Source organism: Acinonyx jubatus, chromosome D3, assembly GCF_027475565.1.
Source record: "Acinonyx jubatus isolate Ajub_Pintada_27869175 chromosome D3, VMU_Ajub_asm_v1.0, whole genome shotgun sequence".
Taxonomy (NCBI): Eukaryota; Metazoa; Chordata; class Mammalia; order Carnivora; family Felidae; genus Acinonyx; species Acinonyx jubatus.
The window spans coordinates 42,116,606-42,138,514 of record NC_069392.1 but is presented as its reverse complement, the minus strand read 5'-3'; the positions used below and the strand labels follow the sequence as shown (position 1 = coordinate 42,138,514).

General features: G+C 42.0%; 1 protein-coding gene across 2 annotated transcripts in view; it reads right to left on the bottom strand.

Moving 5' to 3' along the window:
- Window positions 1-21,909, bottom strand: part of COLEC12 (collectin subfamily member 12) — a 193,379-nt gene that overhangs the window by 141,345 nt on the left and 30,125 nt on the right. The window lies entirely within an intron of this gene.

Genomic DNA, 21,909 nt, shown 5'->3' with positions numbered 1-21,909 from the left:
AAAAAAAAAAAAAAAAAAAAAGGCCATATATAATTTCTGGCTCCACAAAAACTTAACTACTGATACCCTACTCTTTTTTCAATGGGGGGGAAGGGCAGAGGGAGAGAAAAAAAATTTTTTTAATGTTTAGAGGAGGGGAGGGAGAGAGGGAGAGAGGGAGAGAGGGAGAAAGGGAGAGAGGGAGAGATGTAGAGAGAGAGAGAGAGAGAGAGAGAGAGAGAAAATCCTAAGCAGGCTCCAAGCTCTGTGCAGAGTCCAATGTGGGGCTCCAACTCACAACCCTGGGATCATAACCTGAGCCAAAATCAAGAGTTGGACACTTAGCCAAGTGAGCCATCCAGGTGCCCCCTAATAGCCTCCTCGTGACCAGAAGCCTTACCGATGACATAAACAGTCAATTAACACCTATTTTGTATGTTACCTGCACTATATACTGTATTCTCACAATAAAGGAAGGTAGAGAAAAGATGTTATTAAGAAAATCACAAGGAAAAGAAAATACATTTATACTGCTGTACTATAAAAAATCCACATGTAAGTGGACCCATGCAGTTTAAACCCAGGTTTTTCAAGGGTCAACTGCATTAACATTTTTTTTTTAAATATAGAACATACACCTTTTTAAAAACAATGATTGTCTTTTCGGGATGGAGTGTTACAGCAGACCTCTACATTCTAAAATACACATTTCTAAACTAATAAGAAAAAACCTGTCACTTAAAAAAATAACTCCAGTGTGAGAGATTTTCTCTGAGGCAGAGTTGAAGAAAAGTATGTTCTTCTCACTGTTGTTTACAGTCGAAATATACAAATATCAGAGCTTGTCTTGAAGGCCACCTGCAATGCCATGGAGTCTCTGAAATGCTGTTAACTAGCTGCCTTATGAGCTACCATAATGAAGCTTCCTCAGCAAACTCACACAGGGGCTCCCATATTGAGATGCTTTTCTAGAATGTGGTAAAAACCACTATGCAGGCATGGAGGTGTGCCTCTCAGATCTGCCGTCAAGACAGTACTTGCTGTGACTATCAGCTACTATACTTTTGGGATCTCCTACAATGTTCCTGCTGAGGCCACACTATCCTGCGTCTGCTCCCAGTCAATGACTGGGCATAGCAGGAACACTAGATCTAGGTCAGTTCTCAACATGGGATGCTTCTAAACAGGCAGCCTCTGCTCTGGGGCTCCCCATCAGGCCAACTGATCCCGTCCCTGGCTGCACTGTAGTCTGAGGCTTCTCCTACCCAGTCCTCCTTCCTTCCTCCTCTCTTTTCAAAGGTGTCAGACCCGTACAGTCTGAAGGCTCCCTCTGGTTATTCTGGCTTCTTCACTCCATTATCCTTCACAAGACATTTCCACCAATTAATTCTGTGTTGGCATGTGCCTTCCAGTGGACTCAAATAAATGTAGACACCTTAGGCTCCAACCTACATTCTTGTGAGAAAAATGGGAGCTGAGCTAGCCCTGGGATACCTGTAGTATACACACAGATCTTTAAATGAGAACAGAATGTCTGGGACACATCATCCAAACACCTTGTGCTCTCCCACTCAGACCTGGCTTCCCCTCTCTATTGCAAAGCAGTTCCTAGAAACTTGATACTAACTCTGGTTTAGACATAGCCAGGAAACATTCTTCTTTTTAAAAACAATTGTGTCCCCAGAAATTACATAACATTTCAAAAATAATATTGTTATCAGTAATAAAAATATGACTAAAAAACTTTCATTGAGATATTTCTTATGATTTTAAACAATTTTCACTTATATAATTTCATTTTATCTTTTATTATCATGTCAAATATGTATGCTAGGTAAATCATTTATTAATAAAATATTTAGTGAAAAATTAGGCACAGATTGCGTTCACTTGCATTAGGAAACATCTACTTAAAGGGAGAATGTTGACATCGAACAAAGTATTAATAAAATACAAGAACTTTCTCTTTATTCACTGTGGCAAAATACACATAGAATTTACCATCTTAACCATTTTTAGGTATAAAGTTCAGTAGTGTTAAGGACCTGTTGTTGTTCAACCAATTTCCAGAACTCCTTTCATCTTGCAAAACTGCAACTCTGTACCCATAAAACAACAACTTCCCACTGCCCCGTCTCCAGTCCCTGGCAACCACCATTCAACTATTTGTCCCTGTGATTTTGACTACTCTATGTAACTCTAAGTGACATCATGCAGTACTTGTCCTCTTGTGACTAGCTTATTTCATTTAGCATCATGTCCTCAAGGTTCACTCGTGTTGTACCATGAACGACCTTTTTTTTTTTTTTTTTTTTTTTAATTCCTTACTTAGCTTCCAGGGACACCATACCTTCCTGATTCTCTTCCCACCTCTAAATTTTTACTGGATCATCCATCTTTTTCCATCTACCTCTTTAACATGGACATTCTCCAGAGTTCTGTCCTTGGCCCCCTCAGGTTCCCTGTAGGTGGTCATATCCACTTCTGATGGTTTTCACTGTCATATATGTTGTGGTCATTTCCTCTCCTGTGGACTTCAGACTCATATCTGACTAACCGCTGGACCTCTCCACCTTGGTACTAGAGGATCTGTGGTAAGCAGGTAACAGCCCCCAAAGATCATCAACTCCAATTCCTAGAACCTGTAAATGTTACCTTATTTAGAAAAACAGTCTTTGAAGACAGTAAGGATTCTGAGATGAGATTGTCCTGGATTACCTGGGTGGGCTCTGAATAAAATCACAAATGTTCTTACAAGGGAGAGGCAGAGAGAAATTCAACAAATGCACAGAGATGAAGGCAAAGTGACTGCTAAGGCAGATAGAAAGGATGGGGCCAAAAGCCAAGGAATACCAGCAGCCACCAGAAGATGGAAGAGGCAAGGAGCAGATTCCCTCCTAGAGCCTGTAGAAGGAACCCACCTGCTGACATCTTGATTCTGGCCCAGTGAAAACTGATTTTGGACTTCTGGCCTCCCAAACTATAAGAGAAGAAATTTCTGCTGTTTTAATCAACCAAGATCATGATAATTTGTTTTGGCAACCACAAGAAACTGATGGAGTACTGTATTAATTCTTCTACAACTACTGTAACAAAGTACCACAACAGAGGACATAAACAGCAGAGACTTGTTATCTCATAGTTCTGGAGGCTAGAAGTCCAAGGTCCAGGGATCAGCAGGGTTGATGCCTTCTGAGGGCTGTGATGGAGAATCTCCTCCCTGCCTCTCCTAGCTTCTGGTGGTTTGCTGGAAACTACTGGTGTTCCTTGGCTTCTGATACATCACCCTGATGTCTGCCTTCATCTTTACATGGTGTTCTCCCTGAGTGGATGTCCTCTGTGTCCAGACTGCCCCTCTTTATAAGGACATCAGTCATACTGGATTAGACACCCTGATGTCTGCCTTCATCTTTACATGGTGTTCTCCCTGAGTGGATGTCCTCTGTGTCCAGACTGCCCCTCTTTATAAGGACATCAGTCATACTGGATTAGGGCCCATCCTAATGACTTCATCTTAACTTAATCTGCAAAGACCCTGTTTCCAAACAAGCTCATATCCACAGGTACTGGGGAGTTAGGACTTCAGCATCTTTTGGGGGACATAATTCAACCCATACCTTGTCTATTCTCTTGCTGCCCCAAATTCATGTCCTTCCCACGTGGAAAACACACTGACCTCATCACTTATATCTCCCCAAGTCTTAATCATTCCACCATCAACTAAAAGTCCCAAATCTCATCATCTACATCATGCAAATCAGTAATGGGTAAGACTTGGGGTAAGAATCATCCTGTAGCAAAATTATTCTCCAGCTGTGAAACTGGACAACTCGTTATCTCCTTCCAAAATACAACTGTGGAACAGGCATAGGATACAAGGATACACATTCCTATTCCAAAAGGGAGTAACTGGAAGGAGAAAAAAGGGACTATGTTGTCCCAAGCAAGAAAGAAAAGTAGCAGGGCAAATTCCATTAGATTTTAAGGCTTGGGAATAATCCTCTTTGGCTTCATGTTCTGCCCTCCAGGCCCACCAGCATGGCGGCCCCAGACCCAGCTCTCTGGAATCAAGGAGGAGGCACTGGGGGCGCCTGGGTGGCGCAGTCGGTTAAGCGTCCGACTTCAGCCAGGTCACGATCTCGCGGTCCGTGAGTTCAAGCCCCGCGTCAGGCTCTGGGCTGATGGCTCAGAGCCTGGAGCCTGTTTCCGATTCTGTGTCTCCCTCTCTCTCTGCCCCTCCCCCGTTCATGCTCTGTCTCTCTCTGTCCCAAAAATAAATAAACGTTGGAAAAAAAAAAAAAGATCTTTAAAAAAAAAAAAAAAAAAAAGGAGGAGGCACTGACCCCAGGCCTGTGTCCTAGAGGACCATGGTGATGACAGCAGCCCTGGTGACCTATGAACTGCCTTCAGGCTCATTCTTCCCTTTTCCTGAAGGATAATACATATTCTTGGCCAAACAGCTCCATTGACCCATCTCCCTATAGACTCCTAGAAGTCTGATAACATCCTTCCCTCATTTTATCCCATCTCTGGCCCCTTTAGTCCACACTGGAAGTATTTCTGCTGAGATGGTTGACACCCTTGATGCTCTCTGTACGGTAGGACAATATGGACAAGCTGAGAATTTTCCAATCTTCAGGTCCTGTTTCTTTTATGCTTAACAATTCCTTCTTCAAATAATCTCTGTTCTCTCACAGTTTCCCAAAAGCAGCAAGGAGATACTACACCATGCTTTCAACACTTTTCTTAGAAATCTCCACAGCCAAATATCCATGTTTATCACTTATAAGTTCCACTTTCCATCCGACAGAACACAATCAAATTCTCTCCTACTTCATTACAAGGATCGCCTTTCCTCCAGTTTCAAATAACACATTCCTTATTTCCATCTGAGAACTCACAAGAAGCACCTTAAGCATTCATGTTTCTAGCAACAATCTTTTCATGATGATTTATGTATTCTCCAAGAAGACAGAAGCTCTCTCTACAGCTCTCTTGTAGAGAGCCCTCCTGTTCTTTCTGAGTCCTCACCAGAACCACCTATAACATCCACATTTGTACCAAAATCTCTTTAAGGCAATCTGAGCTTTCTCTAGCAAGCACTACAAAACTCCTCCAGCCTCTACCCATTACCCAACCCCAAAGCCACTTCCACATTTTTAGGGATTTGTTACCACAGCACCAAATGTGTATTAGTTTCCTAAGGCTGATGCTGTAACAAAGTACCAAAAACTGGGCGGCTTAAGCAACAGAACTGTATTCTCTCCAAGTCCTGGAGGCTGCAAGTCCAAAATCAGTGTCTGCAAAGCTGATTCCTTCTGAGAGCTGTGATGGAGAGTGTCCTCCATACCCGTTCTAGTTTCCAATGGTTTTCTGACCATCATTGGCATTCCTTGGTTTCTGCTCATCATCCTGATCTCTGCCTTCATCTTCACATGACGTTCTACTTGTGTGCATGTCCTGTGTCCAAATCTCCCCTCTTTTTATAAGGACCCCCATCATATTGGATTAGGGTCCACCCTAATGACAGCTTAGCCTGATTATCTGTAAATACCCCATTTCCAAATAAGGGCATATCCACAGGTACTAGGAGTTCGGAGTTCAACATCTTTTGGGGGAACATAACTCAACCCATAAATACCTCAAATTCAGCATTATGCAAAACATAATTTATCCTCCTTCCAAACAACATGTTGCTCTTCCTATACTCCATTCATGAGATAGTAACACCACCACCACTGATCCATTCAGAAGTGTTGGAGTTCTCCCCGATGCCTTGCTTTCCCCTGAACTCCATGCTCAATCCTGCTTATTTTACCACCTAATTATGTATGTATGTATGAATGTATATATGTATGCATGAATTTCTTTTTTGAGGGGGGGCACACACATGAGTGGGGGAGGAGCAGAGGGAGAGGGAGAGACAGAATCATAAGCAGACTCTACTCCTGGCACAGAGCCCAACGCAGGGCTCCATCTCGTAACTGTGAGATGATGACCTGAGCAGAAATCAAAAGTCAGCTGCTTAACTGACTAAGCCACCCAGGGTTCCCATATTTCAATAATATTTTATTTAACCCAACATGTCCAAAATATTATCATTTCAATATAAAAACAGTTTTTTGGATGAGACTGCTCTTTTTCCCCCTATTTATTTCCAGTATAATTAACATACCCTGTTATACTAGTTTCAGGTGTACAACATAGTGAGTCAACAATTCTATACTCAGTGCTCATCACAAGAAGTGTACTCTTAATCCCCATCATCTATTTCACCCATTCCCCGCCCCCGTAACCATCAGTTTGTTCTCTACAGTTACGAAGAGTCTTTTTCTTTTTTCTTTGCTAATTTGTTTTGCTTTTTAAATTCCACATATGAGAGAAATCATATAGTATTTGTCTTTCTCTTACTTATCTCACTTAGCATTATACTCTCTAGCTCCATCCATGTCATTGCAAATGGCAAGATTTCATTCTTTTTTTGTGACCGAATAATATTCCATTGTACATGTGTGTGTATATATATGTGTGTGTCACACACCACTTCTTCTCTATCTATTCAGCTATTGATAGATACTTGGGCTGCTTCCATATCTTGGCTATTGTAAATAATTCTGCTATAAACACTGGGGTGCATGTATCCATCTTAATTAGTGTTTTTGTATTCTTTGGGTAAATTCCCAGTAATATGATTGCTAGATCATAAGGTGGTTCTATTTTTAACTTTTTGAGAAACCTCCATACTGTTTTCCACACTGGCTGCATGGGTTTGCATTCCCACTAATTGTGACAAGTGCTCCTTCTTCTCCACTATCTTCACCAACACCTGTTGTTTCTTGTGTTTTTTTATTTTAGCCATTCTGACAGGTGTGAGGTAATCTCTTATTGTGGTTTTGATTTGAGTTTCTCCGATGATGAGTGATGCTGAGCATCTTTTTATGTGTCTGTTGGCCATCTGTATGTCTTCTCTGAAGAAATGTCTGTTCATGTCTTCTGCCCATATTTAAATTGGATTATTGTTTTTTGGCTGTTGAGCTGTATAAGTTCTTTATATATTTTGTCTATTAACCACTTATCAGATCTATCATTCATAAATATCTTCTCCCATTCAGTAGTTTGTCTTTTTGTTTTTCTGATTGTGTCCTTTGCTGTGCAAAAGAACTTTTTATCTGCCTAAGTATTTATTGACTTCATCAGCATCTCTCAATCTCTCCAGCTAAAGCCTTTAAGTTAAGAGTTTATGTGCTTATCATCTGGGCTCATGGGCTCATTCCCCATGCTCTAGTCTTGCACTTCTCACATTTGCCCTCCTATCTTCTGAGCTCCTTCATCTTGGAATCCCACTGGCCTCACACAGAACTTCTCACATAGAAGACACTCACTTAGCAAATGATGACCAGTGAACTCATTCAAGAAACTGCATTATATACACAACACTAAAACTATCCCATTTGAGGTCTTCCTTGGGATTCACAGATAAATTCTCCTATTGAAACAAAAGTTATGATAGTATTTCTGAAAGTGGCATTTTACTAACCTTTTGATAGAGGGTACATCCTAAGTATCAGTCAAGATGGTGTTTCATACACCATTAGTTGAAAAGATAGTTGCATCATAAAGATATCACCTTGACCTTGTCACAGCATTTGCTCTCCCTTGAGCATCTGTAATATCTGTCCATAGCTCTGATTAGGCAGTTCGTTACCTACTGCCTTACACTTGTCTCTATTTTTTTTTTATTGTCTTCTCTGACACCTAAGCTGCTTGGGGAAAAAAAAAAAAAAACAAACAATGTCACATATTTTTGAATGCCCCCACAATGCATGGGCTAGTGTTAACAGAACAGATATTGGCATCAATCATCACTCATACAGATTGTGTTAGAAAAAGAAGACCAACTTTGTGCACTTCTGTCTCCAATATATATGTTTTAGATTAGAGCTTAGGTTCTGAAAACAGACAGACTTGGTTTCAAATTTCTCCCACCTACTAGCATATAACATTAGATGATTTATACAGCCTCTTGAAGCCTCAGCTTCCTCAGCAATAAAATGGGATCCCTCCCTTTAGTGTCTCTTGTATAGGACTATACTAAGGATCAGCTCAGATAAGGCATGTAAAAGTGTCACACAGTGCCTGGTACATGTAAACACTCATGGAATGGTGATTATCAACATCACTATTAGTTTTTATTCCTTTAAGGGTTCTGACTGCTGCTTCTAGAAATCTCCTCTTTGGCAGTAGCATCCTCCTCCTCCTCATCATCATCAAAGAACATTTCTTAAGAATCTTGGAAGAAATCCCGCATTTCCAGGTGTTGGGCTCTGGCAGGATTCTGTGGGAGTACAGAAGATCAGCTGATATTACCCCTGACAAAACCAAAAATTTTCCCAGTGCAAGCCAGGATCCCAAGATTGGATCTCCAGCACTTGTAGGCTTGCTTATTTTTTAAATTACTGTGTTCTGCCGATATGTTTTTTGCTGTGTGTTTATTTCTCTTCCACTGAACTTCACATCTGTTTCTCCTGCCACACAAGTACCTAAGGGCCTTGGGACCAGACACTTTTTTTTTTAAATGTTTTTATTTATTTTTGAGACAGAGAGAGACAGAGCATGAGCAGGGGAGGGGCAGAGAGAGAGGGAGACACAGAATCCGAGGCAAGCTCCAGGCTCTGAGCTGTCAGCACAGAGCCTGACGTGGGGCTTGAACTCACGGACTGCGAGATCATGACCTGGGCTGAAGTCGGACGATTAACTGACTGAGCCACCCAGGCGCCCCAGGACCAGACACTTCTAACAGGAGCACAGGGCTGCTTTAGAGGGGTAAGGACATGGCCTTTGTCCCACCAAACAATGCCACTCAGGCACCCACCATCAGAAATCCTAATCCATGGGAATTTGAAGCTAATATTCCACAAATTGAAAGAATGTATTCAAAACATATCACCCTAAAAAGCAGCAGGAAACTAGTGTTGTTGGTTTGTTTTTTTTTTAATGGCACACTGTCAAGTCCATCTTCTAGTACACAGTGAGCTCCTCAACAATAAAGAGAGGTCTTTGGGATTTGATGGTTTAGTCCCCCACCTTCCCTAAACAGTTCAACTTCCCCTACTTAAATATGGTGGTGAATTTAGCAAGGAAGAATTCTGAATCACTGTCCAATGATCAGCATCACTGAGCGTGTTCTGGAGATCGACAAGGACAGGAATGTGCTAGGAGATGTAAGCACAGGATCAACTCCTGGCCAGGTTGGGGAGCTCCAGAATTTGGAAATTAATCAAGAAAGGAAAGAAAGGGGAAAATAAAAGGAAAAGAGGAAAAAGAAAGTTATCAGGCCCCGACTCCCCTGCTCTTCCCGACACACATGAAGAGCACAGACCAAATATCTGAACATTCCTGACCCCACCCTTTCCCTTATACCCACATCAGCAAGCCCAGTCAGCTCAGTCTCTAAAATATACCCTGAACCCTATCACTTCTCCAGGACCGCCATTCTGGTCAAACACACCATTATCTTCCATCTGGTCTACCAACACACTTCCTTGGCTATCCCTGCTCCCACACTTGCCTCCTTATCCCTCACACCTTATAATCACTTTTCCATAGAGAAGTCAGAGTGGCTTATACTACGAGATGCAAGTCAGACCACATTACTTTTCTACTCGAACCCTACTAAGGCTTTCCAAGACTCCAAAATCCTCCCCATGGATGCCAGGTCTTAACACTTCCCACTTCTTGACCTCATATCCTCCGCTTCCCTTTCATTTTATTCTAGCAATATCTGGCTTAGTACTGTTCCTAGAACACTGTAGGCTGTTTCTACCTCAGGGTCTTTTTACATACTATACCCTCAGCGTATAATGCTTCCCCAAAATCAGAGCATCCATCATCATTTCATGTGTGTCCTTGTTCCAATGTTACCTCTTCCAAGAGGTTTTTCTTAATCATCCTGTCCAAAACAACCATTCATCTCCCTAGTCCTCTGTCTTGGTATTTCTCCATAGCACCTTGTCACTATTTGAATTTTCTCATTAGATTATTACCTATCCCCCAACCAACCTGCCTGAGGATAGGTGCTTTCTATCTGTTCTCCACTGTATTCTCAGAGCCTAGAACAGAGGCTGGCATATAACAGATAGTCAACAGTATCTCAATAAATAAATGTGGAGCCATTGAGATTGGCCAGAAAGGGTTTCCTATAATCAGGATTTTTAGTTTTATTTTCAAAGAGACGAAGGATACATGTTGGTTGGAATCATACCTGATGATCTCTAATGTTCCTGCTCTTACTGATGTCCAAGAATCTCCACTACCCCCACAAGCTGGGCCACCTTTTACAATCACAGACCACACACCATCATTCAGATGGTGCATGTGAGCCAGACAGAAACAATATGAAAAATCAGTTTTCCATTCCATGATTGTGTGGTACCTAAATGGAAAGCTACACTGGAAGATAAACAGAAATGAAAGGCACCATGATGCTATAATGTTATCTTTAAAAAGAAAGCGCAACCTATTTTAAATTACACAATACTTAAGTGCATCAGGCATACCCAGGCAGGGTGTGAAATCAGGCCATATGTTAGCCCTCAGGTGGAATTATAAAGCACGTGGCTGAAGGCTGACTGCTTTAAGAGGGCCTTGCATTACATTATATAAAGAACTTTACTACTTTTCTGAATTGAACTTAGCTACAGAATTGAGAGAAACCATCTGACTTCCACATTTACCCTGTCTCACAGAGGTGGGGCATGGTAGCATTAAAATCCAACAGGCACACTGTAGCCATGCTCCATTCAAATTCTCAGTGCAGAACTACGATGTTGATGTTATATTGTGTTTAAACCTTAATGAAAGATAACATTTCTTTCTCTCTCGCACAGTGCTCAGTTCTATAACCTTCATACAAAATACAGATCCTTGCTGGGGAGTTTGGACCAACAGTGTGCTGTGAGCAACTTGTGCTAATAAGCCAGGCCCACACAGATGAAACACTTTGCACAAAGAAAGAAAAGCTTCCCAAAAACCTCCTCTGGAGAAATACTCTATATTGTCTGGATTCTCTCTTCAGTGCCGGAAACAGCAGGATGACTTCTAAGTTACCAATGATCTGTTCTCCACATCACTGGAGCCTTCCCACACCTCAGCTCAAGAAGGTCACAAGCCCACTTTGGGTTAAATGCTCTCACAGCTTACTGGAAACCCACTGATGGCTGATGCAGTGTTTTGAGAATAAACTATGTAATCTTCAAGATTTCCAAAAGGCACAGTTTCCCTTCCAACAAAGAGCAGATTCTGACTGAACTGTGGGATGTGGGCAATGGTAACCCCTGAGCTGCTCACCTTTTTGATTCTGGAGAGATCCCACATGAGGATGAAAGTCTGTTGGGAAGGCAAGATCAGCTTTCCAAGCAGAAAGTAAACATAAAATACAGGGGGTAGGTAAGAGCTATGCAGATATGGCCACACAATACACAACTCTGAGATTTCAGCCCCCTCCTTCTGGTCAAGTGGTTAGCCCTAGCTCCTTCTCTGAAGATGAGCCTGGGAACACCTTCAAGTTCTTAAATGTTTCACTGCTCTTTGGCAGTGTTTCCATGGGCATTTTCTTCGGAAGGTAGTTTGCTCATGTCCCTAGGAGTTTTCTCTTGGCAGGGATCAGTACAGCTAGGTGACTGCTCTCCCTTAATGAGCCTTAATTAGATTATGTTTAACAGCACGGACTGCACAGGGAGGCATGCTGATGTGCAGACAAGGAGTGGCTTACCCTGTAAATTAATAGGCCTGACTGGAATTATGGAAGCTAGCTGTGTAAACGCAAATGGAGCCCCCTAAGCCAACAGTCCTTGGCCTGCTGACACAGCTGCACCAGAGTACCCAGTCACTGGAGCGCCAAAGGATATTCAGTTACAGTGAAGAAATCATAACAGAGACAGGAAACAGATCAGCACACTCTGGATTTAACACCCTCCCTGGGGAACTCGGCTGATTTCGAGCCTGCAGATGTTTTTAACTCTGCCTTGAAGAATGTCCATGTCACATGCTCAAGCTGATGGAGTTGAGTACAGTAGTCAAGCAAGGCTTACATATTCAGAGAGGGGACCGAAATTCTGTTGATTCGAACTCCTCATCTCTGAGACTGAGGTGGGGCAGCTGATAAAATCTGCAAAATCCTTCGGTGGATTTGCTGAGCTGGCTGGAAATAGATGCCTACGAAGCCCAGTGTTTACACGAAATGAGGTGTAAATGAAGTCAACTAGACTCTTCCATGAAGATCCTGCCGTCCCCATGGTGGTGGGGTTTCTCAGCTGCTTCCCCCTTGTTGTTATTCTCACTGCTCCATACCAAGTGGAGGAGAATGAAAACAAGCCTTCTCCATTCAGCATTTTCAACATCACTGCCAACAAAAACGGGATCCTTGACTATTTAGAGCTTATGACTAAGGGGATGGCATATCTTAGGCAGGATATAGGTCGTTTTTCAAAAGTTACAGTAAATTTGCAGAATTGGAAATTTATCTTTTTAAGTTCTTCTGACTGAGTTAGATAAATATGTCTAAGGCTGAATAAAGATGTGGTTTGCCAGAGGTACCGCATTTTCTTTGGGGCAAAGGGACCTGCTGGACCCTGCCAGGAAAGAGTTCAGGCAAGAGGAGGACTATGGATGTGAGATAAACCTCAAGTCTGAGTTGAAAAAAGAGAAAAATGTTCAGCTTCCTTGTGATTTTTTTTTTTGTTTTTGGTCCCATTTGCAGTTATTTTACTCTTCTAAATTTCCTTATCTATAAAACGAGCAATTTTTAAGAATGCTCTCAGAGGACCCTGTCAGGACCAAAAATTCTATCAGTCATTTCCTAACATACCCTTGAAACATCCCGCTGAGGACATATTTTTGTTTCTCATGTTGAAAAAGCAATGATCTTTTTAACTGCTACTGAATTGAGTTTCGTGTTTGAACAGACACACATTTCTGACAATTTAGAGCAATTCTCCTTTCTCCACCTGAGTTTGCGGACTTATCCAAACAACTGAGAAGATGGGAGGGTGGTGGGGCCGGGGAGAGAGGAAGCCTGCTGGAGCTATCTGGGCTGGCCCTCTCTGCAGAAGGCAAGCCTTCACTTATGTGAATGGGAAGCAGTTCTGGATGGAAGTAGAGACTTATGGGGCGGCCTGGATCACTGTTGGACAGTTCCACCTGTTAAAATAAGCCCCTCCTTATTTTGGACTTCTCCCATCTATGTTCTTGTCTGAAGAATTTATGACCACAGATTCTCTCCCCAGATGATCACTCCCCAAGACTTCTCTTTCCCAAGTGGAGCTATTTCCCCAATTTCCTCTGTGCTCTACCACCACACCTGGTTCTTACTTGCTATCTAAATAACAGGTGGATAGAGTTGGATCACCCAGATTCTAATGAGGAGCTTAGATGGATTAGGGACTTAGGGACTTAGGGACTTAGGTGTGGGCAGAGAAATTCATCTTGTATTAAGATGTGAAGGGTACCAATGAAATGGACTTTGCCCTGCCAATCAGCTCTAAGTCTGGAAGGTCATTTGTTGCGTGTTCTTGTTTGGAGTTACACAGGGCTCTTACATCAAGGTCTCCTTTTGAGTGAATGACCACCTGGAAAAGTAAGCATGCACAGTGCCCGGTACATATGTATAGAATGTATTTAGAAGTTAAATCCTAAATCAGACAGCTTTTCTCACACTGCAGGTTCCTGAAAGAGTGAAGGGGCAGGATGCCTGGAAGAGACTGACCAGAGCGTGGTATGTAAAACCTGAGTGTAGATAAGAGGAGCATTTGAGATAGTTCTGTCTACCTTAAAACTCTGCTAATGCCAGGTCTACATCAAGAGACCCCAAACCAGCTACCTCTGCACACCTAGGGCAGCAAGTATTGCCTATGTGCTAGAATACCTTTGCTTATTCTTTTCTCCATCTTCCTTCCAGAAGTTTCATGGAAGTAGAGCCAGGGCCAGGATACAATTTCCTGACTCTCCCATGCCTCTTAGTTATGGAGGTAGGACAGTACAGGAGGGAAAAAGGATACTGAGGAGCTTCTTAAAGGGGGATCATTGCTCATAAAGTTGGCCCTAAAATCAACCAGGAAATCTAATAAAACACATATGTTCAACACAGAAATTAGTTTATTGGATCATTCTCTCTCTTAATTACCCCGTTTTTCAGTAAACCATAATGACCTCTCAGTACTTCCCAGGGGGACTTCCCTAAAGTTCTTCCTTTAAAATGGACGAGTGATGAGTGATGATTGAGTAACCTGCCAAATCCTTCACTTACGAACTCATCAAGAGAAAGAAGAAAATAGACTTAGTTATTTTGATTTGGCAGTGAGCTCAAAGAAACAACATCAGTAAAACAGTTAAGAATGTTTTTGACAAGAGACATCATTTAAAGACACGTGGAATCCCTCTGCTGTCATCCAAGAACAAAATCCTGACTGGCTCCCACCTATTTTTCTCCTTCTTCTTCCATGGTCACTTGGGATGGGCCATGGGAGAGATCAGGATTCTTCATTTACTCTATGCCCTAAGGTTTTATGGACTTTGTCTCACCTTTTGAATCCATTCCCCCAACACCACCCCAAGTTTCATTTTACACATCAGCGAAAGTCTCAGCCAAAGGGGAAGGAGTTTTCTTCCCACTGGAGTAGAATTCAGGAATTTATCTGTCTTAAGGTCTGGAGTCAAGCTAAATTATGTTACCTGGGGATGGTGCCAAAAAAAAGGTCTGTTCTCTTTTCTGAATCATGAAACCACCAGTGGTAATCTTATGTCCAAATAGTTGAGATTAAAAACACCAGTACATAACGTGTGCTTTACAGAAGATGGCTGCCAAGTATGTTACGCCTTCAACATAGCTCTCCTGGTAATCTGAAAACTGACCTTGAACGAAAAAAGGCAGGTGAGAAACACAGGGCCAACTCTACAATTAAGTGGTATCCACACATATTAGTTGAAAGATCAGCCTCGCCCAACATTTCCCCAACAACTTGCCACATGTATATTGTCTTTTTTTCTTTCTTGGCCTGCAATGTCCACCAGTCACTCTCCTGAGCTACACAAAGAGAGGGGACACTGTCCTAGGCCAGCATGTTACTGGGAGAGTCAGTGAAGGAGTTATATTCGATTATCACAGGAGTTTGTTTTAATGTCTTTATGGTCACGTTTCTTTTTTCTGTGAAGGCTTTGTCTTATTTTGTTGGTTAGGTGATGAATTAATTTTGAAGGAAGGCTGGTCAGTTGGTCAGTCAGCACCCTTCTGTTGAAGGCTGACTCACTGTTCTCAGTCAAGGAGCAAATGGATTTCTGCTCTTTCTTTAGTGATTAAAAAAAAAAAAGAAACTTGCCAATAACCATCTGAATCTACCCAAAAGAGAGTTAAATTTTTTTTCTTTTCCAGTATTCAAAAAATAAAGCCTAGAAAATAGTATATAATAGCACTGCCGAATAGAAATATAAGCCACACGTGTAATCTAATATTTTCTAATAGCCACATAAAAAAGGTACAAAGAAACAGGTGAAATTATTTTTAACAGTATATCTTATTTAACCCAACAGATCCCAAATATTATCCTTTCAATGTGTAGTCAATGTAAAAATCGTTATATTTTACATTCTTTTTGTCATATTAAGTCTTCCGAATCTGGTGGATTTTAGACTCACGGCATATCTCAGTTTGAACTAGACACATTTTCGAGGGCTCGGTAGCCACACGCAGCCCCTGGCTACCACACTGGCAAGCTCAGATGTAGCCCTGCCCCACACCTCACCAACTTAGGGAAAGGAGAACAGAAATATTAACCGGGTTTTCTTTTTCACATGGTGGCAAACTGAAGTATACTGTAATGTATAGATATGGAGATGTAAAAAAATGACACCATACCTAAAACCACTCTCAGATCATTTCAGCTCTATCCTCTCTAGTTAATACAAATCACCACTGTACTATAGCAAAGTAATTGAAGATGGGTTTTTCCCCCTTTGGGGGTAAAGGACACAATGAAGGAGTGGTGCAGCCACTTTGGAATACAGGCTGGCTGTTCCTCCCAAAGTTAAACACTTCCCCAAGAGCAGTGAAAACATACATCCACACCAAAAACTTACACATCCATGTCCACAGCATTATTCATAATAGCCAAAACGTGGAAAGAAGCCAAATGCCCATCAAATGATCAGTGAATAAATGTGGCACATACACAAGAATATTATTCGGCAATAAAGAGGAAAGAAGTACCGACACGTGTACAACACATGTGAACCCTGAAGACATGATGCTAAGTGAAATAAGCCAGAGAGAAAAGACCTTGTATGGTTCCATTTATTTTTTTATACTTTTCTTTAATGTTTATTTATTTTTGAGAGAGAGACCGAGAGAGCAAGTGAGCGCGGGTGGTAGAGGGGCAGAGCAAAAGGGAGAGAGAGCATCCCAAGCAGGCTCCTCACTGTCAGCACAGAGCCCAAAGGGGGGCTTGATCTCATGAACCTTGAGATTGTGACCTAAGCCAAAGTTGGAGTCTTAACCGACTGAGCCATCCAGGCTCATGCATATAAATGGTGCCATTTATATGAAACATCCATAGAGTCAAAAAGGACAGGAAAATCCATAGAGTCAAAAAGTAGCTTGGGTTACAAAGGGGTAGAAAGAGTTGGGAAGAAGAGGGGAATGACTGCTAATGGGTACAAGGTTTCTTTCTGAGGTGATGAACATGTTCTAAAATTGATTGTGGTGATTACTGCATAATTCTGAATACACTAAAACTATCTAATTGTACACTTTAAATTGGTGAGTTGAATCATATGTGAGTTATGTCTCAATAACGCTGTTATTTAAAAAAAAAAAAGTAACAAAAGACGACTCCACCTAATGTATGAGGCCCCTGAACACCACATTTTATCAAGTGCTCATATGAGATTGCCCATGTGACCACAGATATATGGATACAGAGGCATTCTACCAATACAAACAATGGGTGAAATGCTGAAGTATGTTTCTTCTATTTAAAGAAGGCAAAGCAGAGAAGCTCCAGGTTAATTTCTCCCTAGCCAGAGGCTATAAAGAGAAACAAAGTGTAGAATCTCAGACTGAAGACCTCCCTGGTAATAAGGAAAAAGCCAATCTTTCCATAGGAGGGTTGGCGAGAGGGGGTTTGATGACAGGGTGACAGGTCTGCAGAAGTACAGGCTCATACCGTGACGTCCCACCATCCTCCTGGGCAGCTCAGCACTCATTCACCACTCACTACCTCTTCAAGATGGGTTTCCAAAATCAGCTTCAGACTTTAGGACCCTAGCGCCAGCCTTCAGCATCAGGGCTTCCAGAAAGCGATTTACTTACCCCCAGACTACTGTCCTCCCTTATAGTTTGATACTTCTTTTACAATGTTTTGTTCTAGGCTTGGTTTGCCGGTTGTTTTTATTTCCCCGAAACCAAAAACGTTTCCAAGACCACACTGGCACATTGGTGAAGTAACAGCTGCTTCGTAAAAAGCGCTTATTATTTGTACCTGACTATCCATGGTTGCATTTCAGCCACTTCCCAATAACCAACCAAACCAAAAAGATCTATTCAAATCAAGAAAGTAACAAACCACAAAGAAAAATAATTAGTTGCCTAACTGTCTCAATGAAATGAAAGGTGGCGGCCTGCGTCCTAAGCAATTTAAGGGCCTGGATTCCTCTGTGGTGGGAGCAGGGTCGTGCCGAGCTGCGGCCTCGCGTGCTGACCTCTGAACCTCAGTGCCAGATGCTATCAGCGACCACAGGAAGAGTCAGCAGACATCCTGGAGTCACAGATTACAGTGTCTCTCTCACTTCATTCCTACTGTCACAAGTATGTTATCAGCCTGTTCGCTGGTGATAGCTACAGCTCCATCCCCTGTCCCCTCACTGCCCCTTTCTCCTCTTTCTGTGTAACATTGCAAGGCAACATCACATCAGTCACCCTCAATATCCCTTAATACCCCTTTTGCTATACAGACTGCTCTGTTAAAACACTTGCAGAGACGGGCTATTTTAACTGAATCAAGTCTAAATTCTTTCGTCCTGGTTTTCAGCTCGCTAGCCTGGCTCCTTACCCACCCCCCACCACACCCTCCCTACAACCCCAGCTCCAGTCAGGAAAACAGTTTCCCTCTCTGGGGGCCTTTTCTCCCATCCCCACATGCTCCCTAAGCTAACTCCTGCTTTCCTCACCCAGAGCTCCAGACTACTACAATGGTTTTCCTCTTCCTTTCTTGATTTCCTTTGGACGCACCTTCACCACAGAGAGCTACTGTTGGAACTCACTGGCACTGTTTGCTACTGTTACCTGTCAGTAACTTTTGTCTCCTTAACTTGCTTGTAACATGCTGACCGCAGGGACCAAGATTTACTATTCTGAATCTTCCAGGGCATCGAGCACATATTGGGAGCCTAAGCCACACAGCATTAACAACTATCACTGGATACTGGATTACAGAAGACTGGTACTTAATGCTCCTTGATTCCCTTGCTGTATCTTCAGTCTGTCTCTGCCTCGAGACCCTCCCACTGACTGCCTAGGGACTCCCTCATTTTAATGCCCCTTCCCTTAAACAATCATCCTTCCCTATTCCTTTCTCTGATCACACATTGCTCTCCTCCCTGCAGAATTAGTAACCTTAGAATCTGGGTCCTCTATCTATCCTCTATTTCCTTTCAAACATCTTTCAAACTATAGTATGATTATGTTGATTTTTTTTTCCCTCCTCTGTTAGACCACAACGACCATAAATAATGATGCCATGTCTCAGCAATACAATCCCACACTCTAGCACAGGGGTAGGATATAATAGGTAGATAACAGATACTCTAGGATTTTATTCCAGGAGCTCTCATGGAGGGCCCAGGAATCATGCAAACTTCCTCTTCCTAGTGAAAGTTAACTCTTTTCACAGAACTTGGTTGAGGAGTCCTTTTTCCCAGCATGCAGAGAGGGGCTCAGCCCCAGGGCCCAGGGAAGCCGGCGTGCCCTCCGGCTCACCACTGTTGCTCTGGGGACCTCTATCTAAAGGTAGCTTCCCCCCAGCAAAGCACTGTTAGGAATTTACCCTAGGGATACAGGAGTACTGATGCATAGGGGCACTTGTACCCCAATGTTTATAGCAGCACTCTCAACAATAGCCAAATTATGGAAAGAGCCTAAATGTCCATCAACTGATGAATGGATAAAGAAGTTCTGGTTTATATACACAATGGAATACTACATGGCAATGAGAAAGAATGAAATATGGCCCTTTGTAGCAACATGGATGGAACTGGAGAGTGTTATGCTAAGTGAAATAAGCCATACAGAGAATTAGAGTGGGAGAAAGCCAAAGCATAAGAGACTCTTAAAAACTGAGAACAAACTGAGGGTTGATGGGGGGTGGGAGGGAGGGGAGGGTGGGTGATGGGTATTGAGGAGGGCACCTTTTGGGATGAGCACTGGGTGTTGTATGGAAACCAATTTGACAATAAACTTCATATATTGAAAAATAAAATAAAATAAAATAAAATAAAATAAAATAAAATAAAATAAAAGGTAGCTTCCCCTCAGACTGCAGACTGTACTCTCCCTCAAGCCTCCTTAAAGATGGCCTCTTCTCACTTGCTTTCTGGAAAGAAGGGAGACAGGAACAGACCTAAAGAAAATCATTATGCAAAGTTTGTGTTTCACACTCACCTCTCTGAATTCCTGCTCTACATCTCAACACTCTTCTTCCCCAATCCTAGGTGCCTTCATTCCAAAGCTCCTTGAACCTCTTATATCTCTGAAACATGAACCTTTTATTAACAACAGATTCAAGGACCTCAGCGAGATTTTATGGAGAAAATAATCTGATTAAACAGTGCAGCCTGAAGTGCAGGTGACCATTAAGAACCACCATTCTTTCTAAAACTTCCTAGTGTATTTGTACTTCACAAGAGGTCTATAATCTTAAGTTTAACAGAAATAGAGTAAATTCAAATGAAGCAAAAGGACTGTCCCAGTATCTTTCTGAAGAAGCAAAGAGACACCTGGTCCTACCTTAGAGATTTCCAGGTGCTTCAGCAGGTCCTTGCTTTGCTCAGTCTTCTCCCTTTGACCCTAGTCACTCTCTGACCTCCTCCTCCCCAAGGTTGGCTCGAGTTTGTCTCCTCCCTTCTCAGACCTAGCCACTGCTATCTTTTACTTTTCCTGGATCTGAGTCTGTGCTATAACTGACTATTTGACGTGGGGTCTGAGCCTCTGCCTTCCTTGAATTCAACTTTAGAAAATATTCTTTGTCCATAGGCAGGCACCTTTTGGGAGAGGCCTACCAGATCATGGGCTTCAGTAAGATTTAAGAAAACACCCTAAGTACGATGCACATCATAAGCACACAAAACATATCACTCTTCCTTTCTCAAATATTTATTGAGCTGAGGAACCGTCCCAGGTACAGTAATGAACAAGACACTCTGTCCCCATTAAACTTACACCATGGCTAAGAAAAAATATTTAAAAACAAAAAAAGTAATTGTAAGGATGCAAGGGTTTGTTCACTCCCTTCTGCCTATAAGCCCTGCCCTTGAGGACTAAGTAAGATCACTTCATACCCCAATGTCGAAACCTGCTGCACACTCTGCTCCCTCCAGATCTTCCCACGCATGGGTCCTTCCCTTCCTGGTGCTTCCCTGAGCACCCTGGAACCCCAAATTCTTCCACTCTCTCCAACCGTGGGTATACTTACCCCCGCCCCCACCACATGCTCATCCAGGGTATACATACCATCCCCTCCCATCGTGTTCAGCCTAGGTATACATACCAAAACCACCCCCCACCCCCCGCCTTGTGCTCAGCCAGGGAGAAAAAAAAAAAAAGACTCTGAACTTATCAGAATCCACCTTTTGTAGGTATTTGCAATTAAAATAGGACAAAAAAGTTAATACTCTTTTCTTCTTCCCTTCATTCTAAATGCTGACTTATTCATTATTTTGAAAGTGAGGTTAACTATATACAAAGAGGCAGAGAGGGAAGGAATCAATTTAATAATATCCTAGCTGGGAGAAGGACTAGCTGAGCTTTTAAAATATAAGTGTTCCCACTTTACATAACCACAATCTCAGAGGAAGGAATAAAGCTCCAAAGCAGAGAAGACCACCTGGCACCTTTTTTTTTTTCCTTTGGTGGATGGATTCTAATACTTGGTCATTAGCCTGAGAAGGTAAGAAAGTCACTGCTCCCAGCAAGCCATCTCAATACAGAGCATGGTTCAAGTGATTTCTTTTTCCTTTGTTGATAACTAGTAGATTTATGTTTTCATTCAATGTGGCTTTAATTAACATGAGAAGCACAAAGAAAAATTTCATAATATGATAAATATAAACAGATCACTGAACTGAGAGAAACTGCAAGTTTTCTTGGGATTATTAATGGAAACGTTATGCTTTTTATTAAATTTGTAGACATGTATATTTGAATAATTACCCACTGATTTTATGAAAGCTGGGAGGGACCAGAATCTTCCATGATTGAGTGTAGAAATCTAGAATAAAGTGAGTTCAAAACACGTAAGCCTAGAAAATACTTCAGTACCTCTAAAGTTACATGAAGGGAACCAAATGGAAAACCAATAATCATGAGATCACTAATATTTTGAACAAAACTAATGAGATGAGAGTTTTCCATCTGTCAATTTTTACCAACTAACTTTTGTTTCAGAGAACTGGAAAAATATATCTAAAGGGAAGGTACCAAAATATTTACTCTGAAGTGTTGAAGTAAGTAAAAGTAAAAACCAGTACTATGTATGTAAAATCAGGGTCACCTAGGTGGGTCAGTCAGGTAAGCAGCCAACTCTTGATTTTGGCTCAGGTCATGATCTCACAGTTCCTGAGTTCGAGCCCCACATTGGGCTCTGCACTGACAGTGTGGAGCCTACTTGG